The sequence below is a fragment of the Adiantum capillus-veneris genome, chromosome 7 (assembly GCF_014529385.1).
Source record: "Adiantum capillus-veneris isolate H3 chromosome 7, ASM1452938v2, whole genome shotgun sequence".
Lineage (NCBI taxonomy): Eukaryota > Viridiplantae > Streptophyta > Polypodiopsida > Polypodiales > Pteridaceae > Adiantum > Adiantum capillus-veneris.
Genome location: NC_140937.1, coordinates 54,759,684 through 54,780,046, shown reverse-complemented (window position 1 = coordinate 54,780,046; position 20,363 = coordinate 54,759,684).

Genomic DNA, 20,363 nt, shown 5'->3' with positions numbered 1-20,363 from the left:
ATGGTAGGTAATTCTTGTGAGAACTTCAGGTACTCCCAGATATGTTATCTTAACCTCTTTCTTTGTCCCCTTTAGTGTGGACAACACGTACTGCGCGTGGTCTATAGGTTGCTTGGTTGTTGACTTGAGAACTTGTGTAAAAGTGGTTGCAACCGCATGATTGGGTGTCTTATACCTTGGTGGTATCTTTGCGAGGAAGTGGAAGTGTTGGTGGTATAATCTTGCAGGTTCTTCCGCCTGTTTCTGGGTGAGATCGCCAAATGTCGCAGCAGCGGTTTCATTTGCGAGAGTGCCTGCTGTTTTTCTATCTCTTGCCCTCATTGCCATTCCTTCTGTTGGCAGTTTGAGAGCTTCTGCCACTATCTCTTTTGTAATGACCACCTCTACCTTGTTCCTTGCTGGTTAGAGATCTGGGCTATTCCATCTTCCTTGATTGTGGACAAGAACTCATAAGATTTTTGGAAATCCACTCCACATGGCTCTTATTCGTAAAAATTTCTAAGGCCAAGCCTTCTGTTGGCTTCTTTTGTCTCGGGCTTTGCTGTGGCATCATATACTTCTTTTGGTAGAAGTTGCAGTTCTACCTGATGTCCTTATTCGCTTTTGAATCTACCCGTGAAAACTCTTGCGTTATTCTCTTCAAGCTGTTCTTTTGACAGGTAGGTAGCTTTGGCCGTCTTTACAGAACTAGGGTCTAGTTGGTATGGTGGTAGCTCTTGCATCTTATTCTTTTACGAGACCCTCTTCTTGGCCTTGTCTGTAGCTTGCATGGCTCCTGTTAAGTGAATAGAGTGTCAAAGTTAGCAAATTTGGCAGATTCTTCTCTGAAATGTCCTTCAGTCTGAATTGCTGACAATTTGAGTCCAATTTGCTTCAAATCAATTTTTGAACTTACATAGATGCATAAAAACATGTAAAGATCAAAATTATGAAGTCCAAACAAAAAATTGCAACAAAAGTAAATAATCATGATTATTTACAGCTGAGTAATTTTGTCAACTTTTTGTAATTTTGGCATTATAGGCTTGAAGTATATTCAAATAGATATTGTGAGTAAAATATGGGCTCATTTGGGTGCATATGGAGAAAATTGTGCCAGATTTAGGCTTTACGTCTCTAAAACAGTAGATATAAAGGAATTTTGAGATTTTGAGCTCCAAATTTGTTCAAACTTGGTTAGAGGTCTTAGGACATCATGTACTTTGGTCCCATGATGGCAAAGTTGCAAATTCACCCCATTTTGGTCAAAAAGTAAATAATCACGATTCTTAATTTTTTTGGTACAACTTGGTTCTAGGCATGGTATAGACCCTGTGTATGTGATATGAGGTGATTTGGATATAAAAATGTGGCCCATAACTAAACATTTGTCTTGCAAGGACTTCTTTGCGTTTTTTGTAATTTTCCAAGTTATAATTGATCGTTTTGGCTCATACTTGAAATTTGGCATGTAATAGGTGTGTGCAAGTGATAGGTGAGGTGATGATACAATTTTGAAGCCAAAATAGAAAAAGTAAATAATTGTGATTATTTATAGCAGTCAACTTTTTCTTGCAAAACTTAAAATTTTTGACATAAACACATCTATACACCTAAAACAAGTCCTAAATTGAATTTGGTGAACTTTGGTCTTGCCGGCATCACTTCATGCTTTGTCGACTCTGAAGTCAATGATTTTTGTGACTACATGGCTTGTAGAGTTGGTTAGTCACTTTTGAGGCTATGGACTTGTCCGCAACATAGTCGTGAAGCAACTCATCGAATTTTGGCCCATTTGGAGTCAGTTTGACCTCATATATCGAATTTGACGCTTTGTAGCCTTCGAGCCATTTCTCCTTTTCGAGGGCTTGGCTTGATTGATTTTATGAAACCAATCATATACATTGTGTATAGACCTCGTATGCAAGCTGTCTGTGGAGTCAGAATCCAATTCTGGCATCTGCGAAAAACCTAGATTTTTTACTTTGGACCCCCTCGACCCTTGCCGAATGGTCAACTGTTGATATATAAGTGTTCCATTGTGTTGGAGCATGCTACAGTTCAAGTCTCATCAGATTTGGTTGAGTTGACAGGCCGCTATGGTCAATTTTTGGTCGTAGGTCTTTGTGCATTGCTCGGATTCTAGGGTTTTTTCCAGGGGTTTAGATTAGCTACCGGCCGTACAAAATGGATCACTGATAAGTATAGAAATTACCCCTCATGTCTCATGTGAGACGCTGCTGAAAACAGGCAACTGTGGACTTCGGAAAATGTGTGCGAAGAGGGTCGAAGAGCTCTTCTCCAAAGGTAACAAGTGGAAATGAGGTGATTTTAGCCTACCTTGGGTATCTATACTCGGACTTCCCGAACCATTTTTCCTCAAATTCCCCTGTTAGTTCTACTAGGCCGTGAAATCTATGTTAGACTCAAAAATTTTCCCAATCGTATTCATGTAGCTCATTCTGCAAGAATTCTGCAAAAATAGGTCTGGCCGACTCATTTAGGCTTCCCGCTTCCATCTGCCAATTTGATTGAAATTTTTTGTGCCTGTCCACCTTGTCTTTCTGATCATCAGGTGTCTTTAGTTTTTCCATCTAAGTCCCTTTGCTATTTATTATTAATTTTTGACCTGTTTATTGGAAAAATCAAAGAAAATAACATAATGCGGTAAAAAAGCAAACTGAGAATCCAATAATTAAGAAAATCCATTGAAAAACACAGCTTTATTGTTTGTTGCTGGATATCTCCATTTTTAAGTCTCAATATCAAGAAAAATGATGAAAAATAACAAAAAAGGACTATTTTTTGATGATTTTCTGATTGCATATACACTATTTACACTCATCGGGGAGATATCATCAGTTAATTTTTCCCTGTTGATGATTTATAAGGGCATTATCAGGTAATTTTTCCCTGTTGATGATTTACAAGAGTGCCTGATGATCCACAAAGAATGTGAATTTGGTCGCGAGTAAGTAATACCGAAATTTCTTTACAGCATATATCATACCCAATCCTTCTCTTTCAATGGTAGTATAATTCTTTTCTGCACTGTTGAGTTGTCTACTAGTATAATTGATTGGAAAATCCGTCTTTCCCTCATCTGGTTGTGCTAATATACAGCCTATTGCAAATGCTGAAGCATCTACATGTACATGGAAGATCTTTGACCAATCTGGTGCTTTTAGAATTGGTGCAGATACCAGTGCATCTTTTAGTTTCTGGAATGACTCCTCACATTCATTTGTCCAAATGAAGAGCGTGATTAGACTATACAAGGGTTTTGCGATTACCGCGTACATGTAGATAAAACGTCGGTAGTATCCACAATCATGTCCCATAAATGATTGTACCTCTCGTACAATGTTAGGTCTTGGCAATTCTATGATCACCTTTACCTTGTCTTCATCAGTGGTAATTCCATTATCCGACACTATGTGGCCTAAGATTTTACCTTGTCGTACCATGAATACGCATTTTTCTGGGTTGAGGCAAATCCTATACGTTCTGCATTTTTCGAATACCTTTCTCAGATGATCTATATGGTCTTCTCTCAATAGAGAATAGACACACAAGTAATCCATGTAAATATCCAAGAATTTTCGCAAGTATTCTTTAAAAGCGTGTGTCATTAATCTCTGAAATGTGGCTGGAGCATTGGTCAAGCCAAATGGCATTACCCTAAACGCATATATGTCCCATTCTGTTGCAAATGCTGTTTTGTATTGATCTTCTAGTTTGACCCCCAATTGGTTATAACCAGAGAATCCGTCCATAAAGCTATAGGCTTGCTTGCCTGCCACTCGTTCCAGGACGTGTTCAATGATAGGAAGAGGGTAGTTGTCTCTTATTGTTGCTACGTTTACCTTCTTGAGATTCACACACACTCGTAATTTCCCATTTTTCTTGGGTACCACCACTATCGGGGACACCCAGTCCGTGTGTTCTATCTCATAAATAAATTCAGCCTCCATAAGTTTGTCTATCTCCTCTTTTATCCTTTTGGCGAATGTCTCATTATACGTGTAGGGACGTTGTTTGCTTGGCTTTGCATCAGACTTCAGAGGGATTGAATGTTCACAAATGTTAGGATCCACTCCCTTCAAATCTTTGTACGACCATGCAAATACATCTCAAAATTCCTTAAGTGTTTTGATCAGTAAGTCCTCTTCTTCTCGACCTAGATCTGTGTCAATGTAAGCAGGTCGAGGATTTTCTCCTGGCTCTGCTAAGTCTATTTTCTTGGCGTTCTCTGGCCCATCGTAGGACTCGTTTGATTTAGGCTCCCTCATTGGTTGCTGAACCACCAATCTTCTTTCCTGAATGGTGTACTTACAATAGTGAGGAGGTACATCTATCTTTTTACTCCCATCACTAGCGTTCGTTCCATCGCTACTTTCCATTTCAGTTGTCCATACATTTTTAATTTTTTGTTTCAACTCATTGTATCTCGTTTTCCGTTCAATTTTCTTCATAATTGGACTACCACAGACATTCAGTTTTTCTGTTGCAACTCTTTTTTTTGGTTTGCTGGTTTTCTTAGGTTTCAACAGTCTGGACTTAAATCCTGAGTCTTCAGCAACCTTAAGAAATCTTCCTGACACTTTATCCTTAGCACAATCAACAGCATGAATGTTCATAAGGAAATGTGTCTTACCCTTAAACTCTGGCATGGGTCTCAACCTGGTTGGTGTACTGATGTGGTGTCTTTTACTCTTGTATCTTTTTTGGCGTCTCTCACTTTGGTTTGGGAAATTGTAGAAGAAGTCATTGTCTTGATCTTGATTGTCGTCTCCCTCTGTATTTTCTGACTTCTCGTCATCCGTGTTATCCTTGTTTTCACTTTGATCAGAAGAATCATAAAATTCTTCTCCTTCCTACTTTATTTCTTTAGTGGGGATGTCCACATAGCCCACTATCTTAATCTCAGGTTTTGTTTCTGTTTTATGGATCCTCATATTCTCAGTATCTACCTCTTCCTCGTCCTCGTCCTCCTCCACGATTTTGCTCAACTTGTAGTATGGTATGATATCGTAGCCATTCTCATCACAAAATTTGGTGGGAGTCACTTCATTGACGCATACATCCAATGTAACCAAAATTTAAGACCATTCTAGGGGTTCGAGCTTCTCTTCAGGAAAAGGTTATCGTATATAGGCATCGTCTTCCAAGACCCTCTCTAGTATCCTTTCATCGTGGTGAAATTCACTACATTGAGATACTCCACACATCCATATCTCTTTTTTCTTACAAAGCCACGCTGGGACTTCTGATCCACTAATGGTGGCTGAGTCAAATTCTTCCACGTGGGTTCTCGTGACATCATGGTAGCTATGATTTTTCATGTTTACGCGTGTAGTAGTTTCAGCATGTCTTAGATACAAAATATCATACCCCCAGTCCTGCACCATTTTGAGTTGCCTCATGAACGGCCTACCAAGGATAATTTCATAGTTGTTCTTCTTGTCGAAATCTACTATGGCAAAGGTATGTTCGTACTCTATGCCACAGGCAGATACCACAATTGCCTCAAGCAATCCTATAGGCCTTTCTATGTGCCCATCCGCCAATTGCAATTTCATTCTAGTTGTTCGTATTGCTGGTTTTCCCCATTTTTCCCATAGCAATTTGGTCGCAATGGCAATGCCAGCTCCACTATCAAGTATTGCCTTAGTCTCTATGCCATTATACTCAACTGGTAGGGTCATGTTGGCGTCTTCACCCTCACAATACTCTCCTACTTTGTTGAGTGGCACTGGTCTAGTGTTGACTTTCTTCGGTTCTGTGTCATTAAGCTCGGTTTCGAAGAACTTAAGCGGCGTCCTTATGCCAAATTTTTCAAGACATTTAAATGCCCACTTCCGTCCACATGCTTGGCCTAATTTTTAACAATTCTGCCAATGTGATTGTACACTTGACCGGAGTGGTCAACAAGTCTGTCAGGATTTTAGTGTCCAATTGATTCGAACCGCCTATTCTCTGAGAAGGTACTCTTCGAATTTCTGACCTTGCCTCATACTCCCCCATATATGATGGCAAAGTTCTGAGAGATTGTGGTCTGCTATCTTCGGATGTAACTGAACCATTATCCCCTTGAAATGATTTAACGTCCAAATCCCATGGAGTCTTATTCAAGTTCAGTCCGAGAAAGGCGCTGACTCGACTGTTTTTGTCTCATATTTTTCTTGAGCTTTTCGCACCATTTCCCATAGCTCTTCAGGCCAATTTTCTTCCACAATAGGGGAATATGGTGGAAAATCTTTCAGTGATTCATCAGTGCTATTAGGTACGTCTTTTGCATCCTCTACATCCGGCAAGGATTTAATGTTTTCTATCTTGTCGGGTATCCTTTGTTTGGTTTTGTGAGGTGTTTCATTGTTTGGTGGTTTGATTACTCTATCTCCTGCTTCCATAGGTGGAGGCTCCAGTAAAGCTTGTGCAGTTTCAATCAACTGTTTGCACATCTCTAGTCTCTGTTTTTCTATCTCTGGATATGGATATGTCATCCACCTTTGCTCTAGGGTCTGTCTATTCTTCAATTTTGCTTCATATGCTTGCAAGATTGCATCTAAGGGTTCATTGATCTTATCTACCAATACCGACCCTCCTGAGCTTGCACTCTTTGGTCCTTCCGTTGATTTTAGAGAGTCGGACTCTCTTTGCTGTTTAAGTTGCTCTTGAGCTATTGTTAGCTCAGCTTCTACATCTTTTTGTTTTCGCTCACGTCTAGATTTCATTTTCGCTCTTCGTTCTTTCCAAGGATTATCACGACTGACGCTAGACTTGTCAGTCTTGATTTCTTCTTGATTTTGATCGTTACTCTTGGGCTGATTGTCATTTTTCCTTGCTTGGGCTCTCGTCAAGACCTTAACAGGAATCGAAGTTTCGTTTTCTGACCCTCCACTGGACGGTAGCGCTCCCAGCATATTCAAGGTAGTTTTTGCTCCTTTGATCGAGTTTTTAGGGCAATCAGGGATCAAGTGAGTAATTCCACACTCCGTGCAATATGCGTTGACCCTAATGATTTCGTCATGAGGGCAGTCCCTCAGCCAATGGTCTCCTCCACACTTGTAGCATGGTCCTTTAGGCTGTTGAGGTTCTCCTGGGGCTCCTCTTTGTTGGTGTGCAATTCTTTGCCCGCTCATGCCTCCGTTGGCTATGAACAACAGTGTTCTTTCATCCAGGCTATATCGTCCTTCTCCCGCTGCCTGTGCAGCAGTTGGTGGTCCTGTATTTCCTATCATGTTCTATGGTTCTGGTGTAGAGGGTTCGTCCGGTGGATAATAGACAGAGTTCGCCGCATATCCATTGGGCTCGTCGTAGTATGCATGCATAGGTACCAAAGCCTTCTCGGCTGACTCAGTTACGATGGGTGTGTATCTTATGCCTACTTGTCGTAATCTTGGTAGAGGTGGTTGTTGTCCCAACACTGGTTGTGGTCTTTCTACACCTACAGGTCCTGGTAGGTTTCCTGTTTGATATCTAGGCATCGGTGGGACTTGAGGAGATGTCGCCTGAGCTTGCGGAGCATATGGTCATTCTCTCACATATCCCTTGTTATAATAACAATCCTCCGTCCCATGGTTTGTCCATTTTTGTTCAATCGCACACCATTTTGGTTGTTTAGCTTGTGGTTTGGAATATAAGTTAATCTTTTTAAGCACTTCCTCTACAAGCTGCTCTTGGCTTACCGCTACTTCCCCCTTCAGTGTTGTCTTAGCAAACTTGCCTCCGCTTTGTTGTGAGGAAGAATCATCGTCAAGATCCTTGAACTCACCCTCTTTGTAGACCGCACAATTTTCCACAAGGTATAGAGCTTCCTTGGTTAAATCAGTCAACGTAGTGCTCCTTTTCATATGTAAGTCCTTTTGAAGATCTGCATTCCTTAGTCCTTGGATAAATATAAGCATAAGTCTGGACTGAGTTGGCAGTTCTTCCACGGGACAGAACTTAACATATCTTTTTAATCGGAGGGCGGCCTTCCGCACGGACTCTCCATCTTTCTGTTTGAATTTATGGATTTGCGAAACTGTATTATGAGCTATCCCCCTTTGTGAGAATTCCTCGATAAACTCGTCAAACACTTCCTCCATAGACTCAAAGTCTCTTCGCTCCACCGAGTCAAACCATGTAGCCGCATAATCCTCTAAGGTTAAACCGAATCCTACAAATTGGGTAGGAAAGTCTAGCACCTCTTCAGCTCTTATTACACGCACAAAGGCTGCTACATGATCTCTTGGATCCCTGCTTCCCATATATTTCTTGTTTACCCATTTTTGCACTTGAGAAGGTCTAATTCTACGATGGTCTCCAAATCTCATCATGGGATCTCCCCGTCCTAGTCGATATACCTCCTCTGGTCTCTTGTAGTGGCCAGGTTCCTCTCCCAATGGTGCTCCTAATCCATAATTTCTAGCAGTTCTCGTGAGAGATGGTTCATCTCTCCGAAATCGTTCTCGGGGTGTTCTTCCAAGCTCAGTTGACCCCTGAGTCTTTGGCTTACTCTCTCCTTGATACTGTGCATAGAGTGGTGGTTCTTGTAAATCCCTTAACCCTCGTGCGGTTTGATAACCCTCTCGGGTTCAGTCTTGTTCTAATGTAGCACTCTGTCGAAGCCATGCGTGCAGTGATGGCTGAGTAGCTGGTTGGTTTTGGTAGTTGGACGTTGGTGGTCGGGTAGAATGTGAGGTAACATCATACTCTTCTGAAAAGGGATTAGTCGACTTGCTAGGGATGTAGGTGGCTCTTGGTACCTCGTCGGGGCCATAGGTCGGTGCTCCCTGAACTGTTGCCTTTTCAATCTCTTCTGGGAGAATACGTTTGTATTCTCGCCCGTATCTGTCAACAAAAACAATATCCTTCCCCATAGCAGTTTCATAAGAAAGAATATTCCCTCGCTTTCATGCTTGTAAATCCCTACATTCTCATTATAGTTTGGGACCCTGGTTGTTTTCTTATCATACATAAAAAGCGCTCTAGGTCGATCAATGTTAGGAGGTGGTTCTTGGGTTTCTGAAACCATTTTCCCTTTTGCCACGTTATCCCCATATCTGTTGTAATCCTCAGGGTTACTCACTATCAGATAGTGGTTTCCCTTTTCGTCTCTGAATCTGTCTCCATCATCGTAGACTCGAATTATCTCTAGTCTCTGAGCCGGTCTTTCTTCAATACAAATACACTTGCGTCCCCGATAGTCAGAATAGACTAGGGCTTCCCTCAAGTTAGTTCCTTCCAAGAAGATTATAGTGAACTGGGTTTCGTTTAAAGGATGTAGGGAGGTGCTCCCTCCTGGCATTGGTCCTTCACCATTGAAACCTACTGGCTGTTGACTCCCCATCATGAAGAAGCACTTTTCCGACGAAGTGTCAGTATCACTACCCTCTTCAATGATTGGTGCCAATGGGTCTAGTCTCGTCTGAGTTACACTCTCTTCTGTGGACGTGGTGCTAATTTGACTTTTGACACTTTTAGCTCCCGACTTAACAAAGGCTCCTGACCTTAAATACATAAGAATGAAAGTTTTGTTGCAAACTTAAAGCTTACCTGGATTCCTTCTTCCTGTATTAGCTTTGTGATGACCTCCTTCTGGGATCTACACAAGGATGGTTAGTATGTTCACAAGTGTTTTCCCTGAATTACCAAAAAATCTTTCAAGTATATACAGCAACCACTTAGTCATTCTTCTGGTGGTCCAATTTCAATTATGAAATGACGGCTGGGATCTATATAGAGAGTATGTCCTAGCAGTATAGTCACAACTTGCAAAAAGTGTCTGATTCGCTACTTCCTTAGTCTATCGCGATAGACTGACAGTTTGCTCTAGCAGAAGTCAATTCAAAATTGTGACTTTACCCTTGAGTTCCAGTTACCCTCTATAGCCTATCCCCCAAGTTTTGTGAAGTTTGGACACTTGGGTTGGGTTTTGGTCCCATTTTAGTATTTCAGTCGGAGCTTGATTCTCTATCTGACCCTCAGCTTGACCTTCAGTGATCTAAATGCCTTGAATTTTGGTGTGTCTGCTATTTAGGCCCTAATAAAGCTCTCCCTAGGGAAAATTTGAAAGAAAAGTTCCCCATCAGAAATTTCCTTGGTCTATCGCGATAGACTGAGCACTTTCTCCATTTTCAGCTTTTTTCCAAAGTTTTCTCCACAGTTGGTTTAGCCTCCCCTTGTGTAGTGCATTGACCAATTTTGGCACTGTTTGGACATTTGGTCAAAGACTTCTTGCCCTTGTCTCTGAATTCAGACTCCAAACACCAGTTTTGAAGTTTTGGGGTCAAAATTGGTGTTCAAATTCACTCAATTTTTGTGAGTACCCTTGTATTGATGTGTTAAGCTTGTGGTATAAGGGTTTTTTGCTTGTTGCTAGATAAACACCACCTTCACCAGTCTATCGCGATAGACCAGGCAGTGAGCAATGGGGACTTAATTTTTTGTCTGTTTTTGCATAGTCTTGTTCCCTGTGTCCATATAAGTCTATCCCCCAAGTTTTATGAAGTTTGGACTTATTTTGACCTCAAACTCAAGCACTTCACAAATTTCACTTTTCTCTGACAATTCACAACTCCATTGCACTTGAAGTGATGCAAATTTGATGACACTTCATCTTAAACTTGTGCACATCAGTCATACCTCATGACACAGTCAGTTTACCCTTGGCTAATGGTTATATCTCATCTTGGCCTCTTTAGGTTCACTTAGTGTTTCCTTATGACAATCACTTGTTTCTTTTTTTTGTTTCTTTTTTGCGGTTTTATAACGTTTTTCTACTCTATTTCTTCACAAGTATAACAAGCACTCAAAACCAAAAACCATAACTCCACATTATCCTATTTAACTAAATCTAACTAGTCGCAGACCTTCGACAAGACACAGGCTTCCTAGATATCCACTAGACCTCAGGATACTCTATCCTGGATCTTGTTCTAAAAGTTTAAGATCTCTCTAGTCAAAACTAAAGTAAGCTAACCATCACACGAGTGACGTAGATCTCCCTACTTAAGGTCTTGTGTCCCCGGCAGCGGCGCCAATGTTTTAGGGAAAAACTACTCCCCTGTTCATACTCACGAGCATGACACAGACAACATACTTATCATCCGATGACACGACTAACCCGTAGGTGCACGTAGGCAATCTCGTTAGCTTGTCAGGCTGAGACCAATCTACACATACGCACTTTTATGATGCATCAATCACTAACCCTGGTAGAATGCAACCCACTCTATCCCTAAACGCTCACAACACCGTTTACACGTCCAATGAACTCGGAATTGCATCAAACTTACTAGGCATCATCCTCTCACTAGGACATACTTACCTATAAGTCTAATCTCACCAGATTTAAACCCTAGCTATCTCGAATACTATCGCGATAGCACAACAGGTCATAATCCAAAAGTGGGCAAAACTTAAGTTTATCAGTATCTATGTGTAGCTAATCTCTTTCTCATTCCATGAAGCACTTGATTATTGAAAACATACACCGTTTGTGCTACTTACAAGCAAAACAAGCTCCAGGAAGAATCGATCGCGATCAACTCGAAACGGCGAATGCGTGGCGTGGGCGCGTAGCTCTCGGAGAGACTACCGCAATGGTGTGGTCGCGTCGTGAATCCGGTGAGGGAGAAGCGCGTAGCAAAGAGGATAAGACACACTCACTCTCTCTCTCTCCCTCTCAGACTCGTACGACACAGGATTAATATCCAAAAAAATGTTGTCCAAAAAATGGTTCTAAGGTGACTTTTATACTTTAGTCACCTTAGCTCAAAAATGTACATGGGATTCTCTTGCTCATGATTACAAAGTGGGAATAAATCTGAGTCCTGACTAACTGACTAATATGTACATAATCCAGACGAATGGATCAAAATGATAAAACGTCTTTGACATAAAAAATGGAATTTGATATGCTTTACAAGATGGGCTCATTACAACAGTTGGACCAATGGGGCTCCAACAGTGCACTTTTTGGCTTGGTTTGCCAAGTATACGACCCGTTAAGGTCCTTGGACAAGTTTCACTAAGTTCGGACAATATCTGTTCAAGTTTATTAACTGTTTCGTGTCCGCAGACTTTGATTTCAAGAATCTGGCTTAAGTCTCACTTTTGTGATCCAAATTTCACCAAAATTGATTTGTGTGGTCTACTTGATATGCTTGACCTTGTGGTATACTCAAATGTGCAAGATTGTCAATTTGTGAAGCAGATGTAAATAATCACGATTATTTACTCCAGATAATTTTTTGCAAGTTTTTGTCCCAATCTTGATACAAATATGTTAAGCACTTCAACTTAAGGTCTCTAGCCAAGCTTCATCAAGTTTGGACAATATTTGGTCAAATGGTCATTAGTTTTCTGTCTGCAAACTAACTTTGCGAATTTGGTCACAATTTTCAATCCAATGATCCAAATCTTACCAAATTTGGTTTGTGGGCTTATTATAATATGATAAAACTAGTGGTGTACTAGCTTAGTAAAAAAAGTTAAAAAATGGGGTAGATGTAAATAATCGTGATTATTTATTTCTGGTAATTTTTTACAAGTTTGGTGATCCAAATCCCATGGGCCTTTACAAAAGTTGTTTATACACATATAATGAGTCACTGGTATCAACCTTAGTTAGTTTTGAGTTGAAAGTAAATAATCACAATTATTTACTTAAAGTTTAAAATAAATATGTTCTTACACTTTTTCAATGGAGAGTCTTTTCATGAGTTATTTTAAGTCTATGAATCAAGTCAAAACTTAATTTGGCCTAAAATGTCAATAAAAAGTAAATAATCTGAGTTTTGCAAACTCTTGAAATTTTTTACCTCAATGTGTCTTTGAGCTTACCCACTAGTTCATATAACTTTTAAGCATACTCTCCAGTCGGATTGAGTGGTTTGGAGTCTTTTTGTGCTATTTCTAGCCGTAGACCTGAAATTCTGCAACTTCAAATAAATGATTCTTTCGGAGAGAGCAATGTTTGAAATCCACCTTGGATCCTACTTACCCTACTCCTAGGTTCTCATGCAATGGGGTTATGGAAAGTGTCCCACAAACATTCGTTTTCTTGTTTATTATGGTTTTTTGAGCATTGATCTTAAGACTTGTCTTGTCTATCAATCATCCTAAAAATCCTAATCTAGTTCTACAATCCTACAATCCAAAAGGCACTCAGCAAGTGCGACTTACCTCCAAGGTACCTCTACACAACAAAAGACGACAATCTTATGCTATGCAGTTTCTAAAAAAGAAAGTTTCTACTCTAGGAGATTCTAGAGGAAGTTAAAGGATAACTTCACAAGATGCTCATGTTTTTTCCTAGTTTAGGTCTCTTTGATCCCCGGTAGCGGCACCAAATGTGGAACGGGTGTCTAACCTCACTCCTATCTTATCGCAGATTGAGCGAGAACCATGATTAAATTGTCAATCCATGGGACGAAACTGACTCTACTAGTGCACAGAGGCTACAAGAGGTTGTCAATCTCTTGAAAAACAACAAACAACTTGCATCTAACTCAAGCTACACTCAAGTGGCTGAAATCACCAAAAGCCAATCACTCATCGATAAACAAATCATATCCATTATAGCATCAACTGACATCCAAACGTAACAAAACTTCTAGGACAAGTTTATAAGACCTAAGCACACATGTTTATGGTCTCAAATCCCACTTTAGATCAAGTGCAAAAATTGCAATTATTAACATCAATGGATTTTTCACTTAGTCGTTTTCGACCCAGAATGCATCAAAATTCTTAGCAATGATGTCCCAATACCCCATCTATGCTTAGTTTTTTATTTTGAAGTGTAAATTTCTACTTATGATGAAATTAGGCCATGGGTCGGTGACACCAAAAGCTATGAAATGCTTATGTCAATGGGTAGAGCTCTTACTTGCGGTTGCAATGCAACAAACATGAATGCAATGTGACAACCGGGGAGGGAGTAGGAAGCGTGAGAAGGAGAGAAGTGAGCACCGTTAGCTCATGTTGTGTATTTCATTATCCAGAACTTAAAATTAACTTACAAAAATTGGCTTTTATACCTTAGCCAAGGTTTTTGGTGGTCAAAATTAATAATCTGGGAGCTCTTACTAAAGATAGGTAATGACGGTTGATACAATCTGGAAGCTTGTAGCCCCGGCTCATCAATTACAAGGTTTATCCAAAAAATAGGGCTTACAATATTCCCAATTTATCAAAATAATAAGTGTTTTTACAATGAGAGCTCCAAAAAATGGTATTTGAGTTAGCTTGCTGTTAACATCCAGGCTGCTTCCCTCTATCATACTTGGTCTTTTGGCATACTACGCATTTTGATACATACTATTGTATGTCCACTTTCATGGTAGGCCAATAGAAATACATTTCTACTCCTCAGAGGTTAAATACCTCTATGCCCCGCATAGGGAGGAGCATGGGATTCATATATAACTTTCTCACGAAGGGAATGGGCAACACATACCCTATTGCCATGGAGAAGATAACCATCCTGCAAGGTGAATGGTTCCTCTTTCTTCCCCAAAGCAATGGCTGACATTATGTCTCTAAAGTTAGGGTCAGTAGCATACTCATCTATCATAGAGGATAGATCATTGTGAGTAGCTATAGACACCACATTAACTTTTGGTCGTCATGAAAGTGCATCGGCCGTTTGATTGTGCTTACGAGCAATGTGAGCAATATGGAATTTAAATTGCAAAAGAAAATTTTCCCACCTCATTTGTTTGTCTAAAAGCTTGGTTTGCGTCATGAATACTTGAGACTTTGGTGGTCGGTTCGTAGGATAAATGGAGTCCCCTATAGGTAGTGCTTCCATGTGTCTAAGGCATGTAGAACATCTAAAAGCTCTTTCTCATAAATGCCCAAGACTAGTTCATCCGTATTGAGCCTTCGGCTCTCATATGCTATGGCATGCCCTTCTTGAAGCAAAACTACTCCAAGGCAATCACCACAAGCACCACATTGGACCTCAAATGGCTTTGAGAGATCAGGAAGAATGAGGACTGGTTGGGAGGTAAGCTTCTCCTTGAGCTTATCAAAAGAATTTTCCTCCTTAGCAGTCCATACATACTTAATGTTCTTTTTAGTTAGGTCAGGTAGTGGTCCTGCTATTTGAGAGAATTTTGCTATGAAGCGTCTGTAGTATGCACACATACCAATAAAGCTTCTTAGCTCATGTAGATTCCTTGGATTAGGCCATGCTTTTATTACCTCTGACTTTGATGGATCCATACAGATGCCATCTTGAGAGATAATATAACCTAAGTATTGAATCTCTTGAAGGAAAAATTCACTTTTCTTTTGGTTGAGAAAAATCTTATTCTCCCTCAATGCTTGAAAAATCACTTGGAGATGTTGCTTATGTTCCTCCAAAGACTTGCAGTCGATGATGATATCATCAAAGAACGCTCCAGTGAATTTATGATAAGGTTTAAAAAATTTCTGTATTAGACGATTGAATGTAGCTGGTGCATTAATCAAGCCAAAAGGCATGACTAGATATTCATAAAGACCAAACGTTGTGTGAAATGCGATCTTTAGGATATCTTCATCCACTATCCTTATTTGATGATAGCCACTTTTAAGGTCAATCCTACTGAAGCAGGTAGAGCCTTGTAGCTTATCAAACAGATCTTCTACCCGAGGCATGGGAAATTGTTTTTGATAGTGATATGTTTTAGTGCTCGATAGTCTACACACATACGATATGTACCATCTTTTTATTGCACTACAAGGATTGGAGAACAGAAGGGAGAGGAACTAGGTCTCAACATCCCTTTGTCTACCAATTCCTATACTTGCTTCATGATCTCTTCTTGTTGAGCTTGTGAGACTCGAAAAGGAGGCTTGTTAGGTGGTGAGCTTCCTAGAAGGAGCTCAATTTGATGGTCATCATCCCCTCGTTTGGAGGTAAGTCCATAGGGATATCATTGATGAACACATCTTGGAATCCTTTTAGAAAATTAGACAAGTCTAACTCTTCTTGATTCCTACCATTTACATTTGATGAGACATTAGGATGAAGGCATCATGCTCTCTTACCTTTCCCCAAGCATAGGAAAGCGATGATCCTTTGCAATGAGCATCCTCTTTTGGAGCTTCGATGGTGGAAGCCCTAGGAGTCTCATAGCGAGCATTCATTTTGGGGCAAGAACGATAGACATGTCCTTGCTCCCCACACTTGAAACACTTATGGTCCTTGCAAAAAGCTTCAAGATCTTCAGGAGAGAGTTTGTTTTTACCTTTGTAAACTCCCTTCTCCTTGGACCAATTGTTGTTGTTGCTGTTGGAAGTGCCTTGGGAAGAATTTTGAGCATTGGTTTTTCCCTTTGTATCATTTTTGTCTTTGTTTTCCATGGGCTTGACATTTCGTCTAGCCCCTTGATGGAAATTGATGCATGAAGCAACCATGGTGTGATGGATTACTTCGCTAATAGAACCAAGCCGTTGAAGAGTTGATGTAAACCCGCTCAGAGTTGCTCGCTTTTCCTGACAAATTCTATCTTTTGAAATACGGTAGCCTTGAGATGTAAATCCCAAAACTTGTCTACATACTTGTGGATAGACTCATGAGAGAGAAGCTTCAAGCTGCACCATTCGGTAAGCACTTTGTCCTTTGCATCGCTTGCAAGGAATTGCTTCATGATGGAAACTGGTAGAGTTTTCCATGTCTTTGGGGCTTCGTCGTTGCCACAAAGGCTAGCCAACCATTGATGAGCTGAGTTTTGGAAGTGCATAGCTACATGGCATAGTTTGGAGGACTCCGTGAATCCCTCATCTCCAAAGGCCGCATCAAGTTGTTGGATGAAGCCCAACACTTTGTCAGTAGCACCAAAGGTGTCATCATAGTTGATAAAAGAGATACTCTTTCCTTCCTCCTTGAACTTATTTAGCTTTTGTGACCTTCGCAATGCAGGGTATGATTTGCAATGTCCTCCCCTCCTGTATTTCCTAGGAGAATAGCCATAGCTTTCATCGAAAGAGGAGGAAGGGGAAGAAGAAGGAGAAGAGGGTGATCTCTTTCGATCCCTTTTCTTCCTTTGTTTCCTCTCTTCCCTTTTAGAATGACAAGGAGAATGAATGTGTGTTGATATTTTCCTGTTGGGAGGAATGGGTAATCTTCTAGACCACCGTTTTCGTGGAGCCACATCTTCAGAGGAAATTAATATTTGATTGCTTTCTTGCTCTTTGGATTCCTCCTCTCGAACTGGAGAGAGTCTTCTTCGGGGGGTCTCTTCAAGAGGTCTCCTAATCTCTCTCTCCTCTTGGAGAGGAAGGAAAATTCCATAAGCACGAGTGTTGAGTAACTTCGGCTTGCAAAGCAGGGTTGCCCATAGCTTGTTGCAACCTAGTAACGAGATAATTCAAAAACATAGGGGCATCATCATTAGCACCTTCATGTGCAAAATCAAAGCTATCAATGTTTATTCTACTCTCTTGGTTATTGTCAGCTATGTTAACAAGATTTGTGTATGTACTTAGTGTATGCTTTGGCAATTCAAAACCTTAGTTGCCACTCCACTTAGCCTTTGAAAGTTGGCTCTTAAGTATCTACACCCACGACTTGAAGTGGTTAATTATACAGATTAGTGGAGTAGGTCTAACATAGCACAGTTGCCAAGGGCTAGCTCCTTTCGGACTTCTTATGGCTCAATAATGGTAAAGCCGTAGGCAAGTCTAAAAAGACTCCATTATTAAGTCCAAATCTCTCAAGGTGTGCACCATATCCCACATAGTGGGCTCAACAAAATCGATAATAGATCCCAGTTCCACTCACCCTAACATAATTAACAACATCAATCATTTATAGTCTACTTAAGGACCTCTCTTCTTAAGCAAGAAAAGAGAAACCAAATGCTCTGATACCAATGCAATGGAATCTGCATATTAACTTGAGTGTAGCGGAAATTAATGAGAGTACTTTTGAGAAATTACTTCGTGAGCATAGCGGGTGAACATAATTAAAGATAACAACATAGACATAGCAATTAGTTAACTTTGAATGAACAATACTTTTGCAAGAGAGAGAATTTAGAGAACATGACAACAGTTGAGGATTGGATTTATGTGGAGCCGGTCACCCCTCCAATAGGCATTTGTATTATGATTTCTCCCATTAAGAGAGACTTGTTACAATACAATCTTTGTGTTCCTTGTGACCTAGGTGATGCAATGAATATGGAAAGCTTCATTCATCACAAGCATAAAATAAACTTTGATGAAAGATTTAACTATCCCAAGACCTCAAACACCTTTGAAGGTGGAGAGAGCTAGTAGGGAATGAGGGCAAGGAAGAGGAAGAAGAAACATTTCATAGGAGAAATAATTAGCTCCTCACTTATCATAACTCTTCTTGCTAGCATACATATAATAGCATAGTAATGAAGATGGAGAAGATGGCAAGCTTAAGCATTGAAGCATGGCTCTTTGTTTGATTTGCACTCCATAGCCAAGAGTGCTGGTGTAGGCTCTCAACTTCTCAAGGAGCTTGGAGAAGGAGATGGATCTCTTGCACTTTGCATAGTACACAATGAGAGTGTGTGTGAGTGTGTGTGGGTGAGTATACCAGCAACCCCCTAGATTGCTTTGATCAACCCCCCTTGTAGCTCATGCTTGAAGCTCATTGGACCCCTCCATGCCTAGCCAATCACATGCAAGAGGCATTACAAGCAACAAGGGTAGCCTTGGGAAAAGTGTCCCCCTTTCCCCTTTGAAGAGAGGACTTGATAAATGCAAGATCAATTAATTAAATCTCCTAAATTATCTTTTGGACCCCTTGGGTGGCCAAGGCATACCATGATGGCAACATGAGGAGGAACTTGATAAGTGTCCCTTATGCTTTTTTTATACCAAGTAGGAATTGTGTGAGTGTGTGGGTGTTCTCTCTCATCCCCCATCACATAGAACTTGCCCCCTCCTTGTAGGGATTAGATATTTCACTTTTAACACCTCAATCCCCTCAAGATTAGACCCAGTTACCACCACAAGATTGGCCCTTAAGCACTTCAAGCTTGGGCTAGGTTCTCACCTCAAGTACAGCCCTAGCATCTCAAGCATGTCAAGCACCTCAAGCACCTTAAGCTTGGGCCGGGTTCCCACCTCAAGCACCTCAAGCTTGGGCCGGGTTCCCACCTCTAGCTCAGCCCTAGCTTACCTAAGATCAAAGGACTTTTACACCAACTATTGGAGGTCTTCAATGAAGCTAATCCTAAGGTCTTCTAAGCTCCATTGGTAGTCTTGCTCTTTGATAGACCATCTCTCATTTGGGCCCCTTTACCATTGGCCCTGTGTTGAGATAGATCCATAAGCACATGTCTATATCTTAACCCTTGTTCCCATTTATTCTCCCACATTAAGTGATCAGTTTAATATGTGAAAATCATTTGGGTTGGTTAGATATTGATTTTATGAAAATTTTTCTTTTGGCATTGGATCTTGTGATTTTTCATCAGAGATCTATGTCTTCTTGATCCACATTTGTTTTTGGCCAAGCTGGCTCATCCTAGCCTTTCTAGCTTTCCAGCTTTACTATTTGCTCTTGGTTGTCTAACTAGGTGCTTCAATCTTTGGCTCACCCATCTCTGGACTCATGTAATTTTCCATTTTCTCTATCTCTAGATTCTTATCAGCTTCCTTTTGAGCTTGTGCTCTCATAACTACCTGAACTGGTATGATGTTTTCATTTTCCAAGCTACTGGGTAGCTGAACAATTCTTGAGACATTCGTTGCAATCTTTCTAACTTGGTTTGTGTTTTCTGGACAATCGGGGATAAATTGAATGATGCAACAATCAAGCTAATAGGCATTTACTTGGGTGATCTTTGTTTGAGAACATTGTTTGACCAAGTGTTTGTCATGGATTTTGTGAAAATCTGCTCTCTAGTTGAGGAGCTTCTTCTTCCAATTCCTCTGACTGTAAACTGCATTTGACCTTGCTAAGCCCCTATTCGCAATGAACCGCAATGTCCTTTTGTCCATCTCATACCTTCTTTCTTCAAGTCAAAACACAGGAGGTGGAGGTTGTACTGGCCTCACCATTCCATGTGTTTCTCTCATCTTCTGTCGCTTCAAACGGCAGTATCCACTTTGGTTGTTATAATACATTGTAGCTAGTACTAGCACTTGTTTATTAGATTCTTCCATCATTTGTGTGTATATATTCATGTCTAAAGGAATTCTGGCACCTGGTAGTGTAGGTTGTTTTCCTAAGACAAGCTGTGGCCTTGAAACTCCTTCTGGTCCTGGCGTATTCCCCATAGCGTATCTAGGTGGAGGAAGTGCTAATGGAATAGGTTGTACATACCTCTCCTTAGCATATTCCATGCTATAGTGACACTCTTCTCTCGTATGGTTTGTCCATTTTCTCTAAATTTCGCACCATAGAGGTTCTTGGA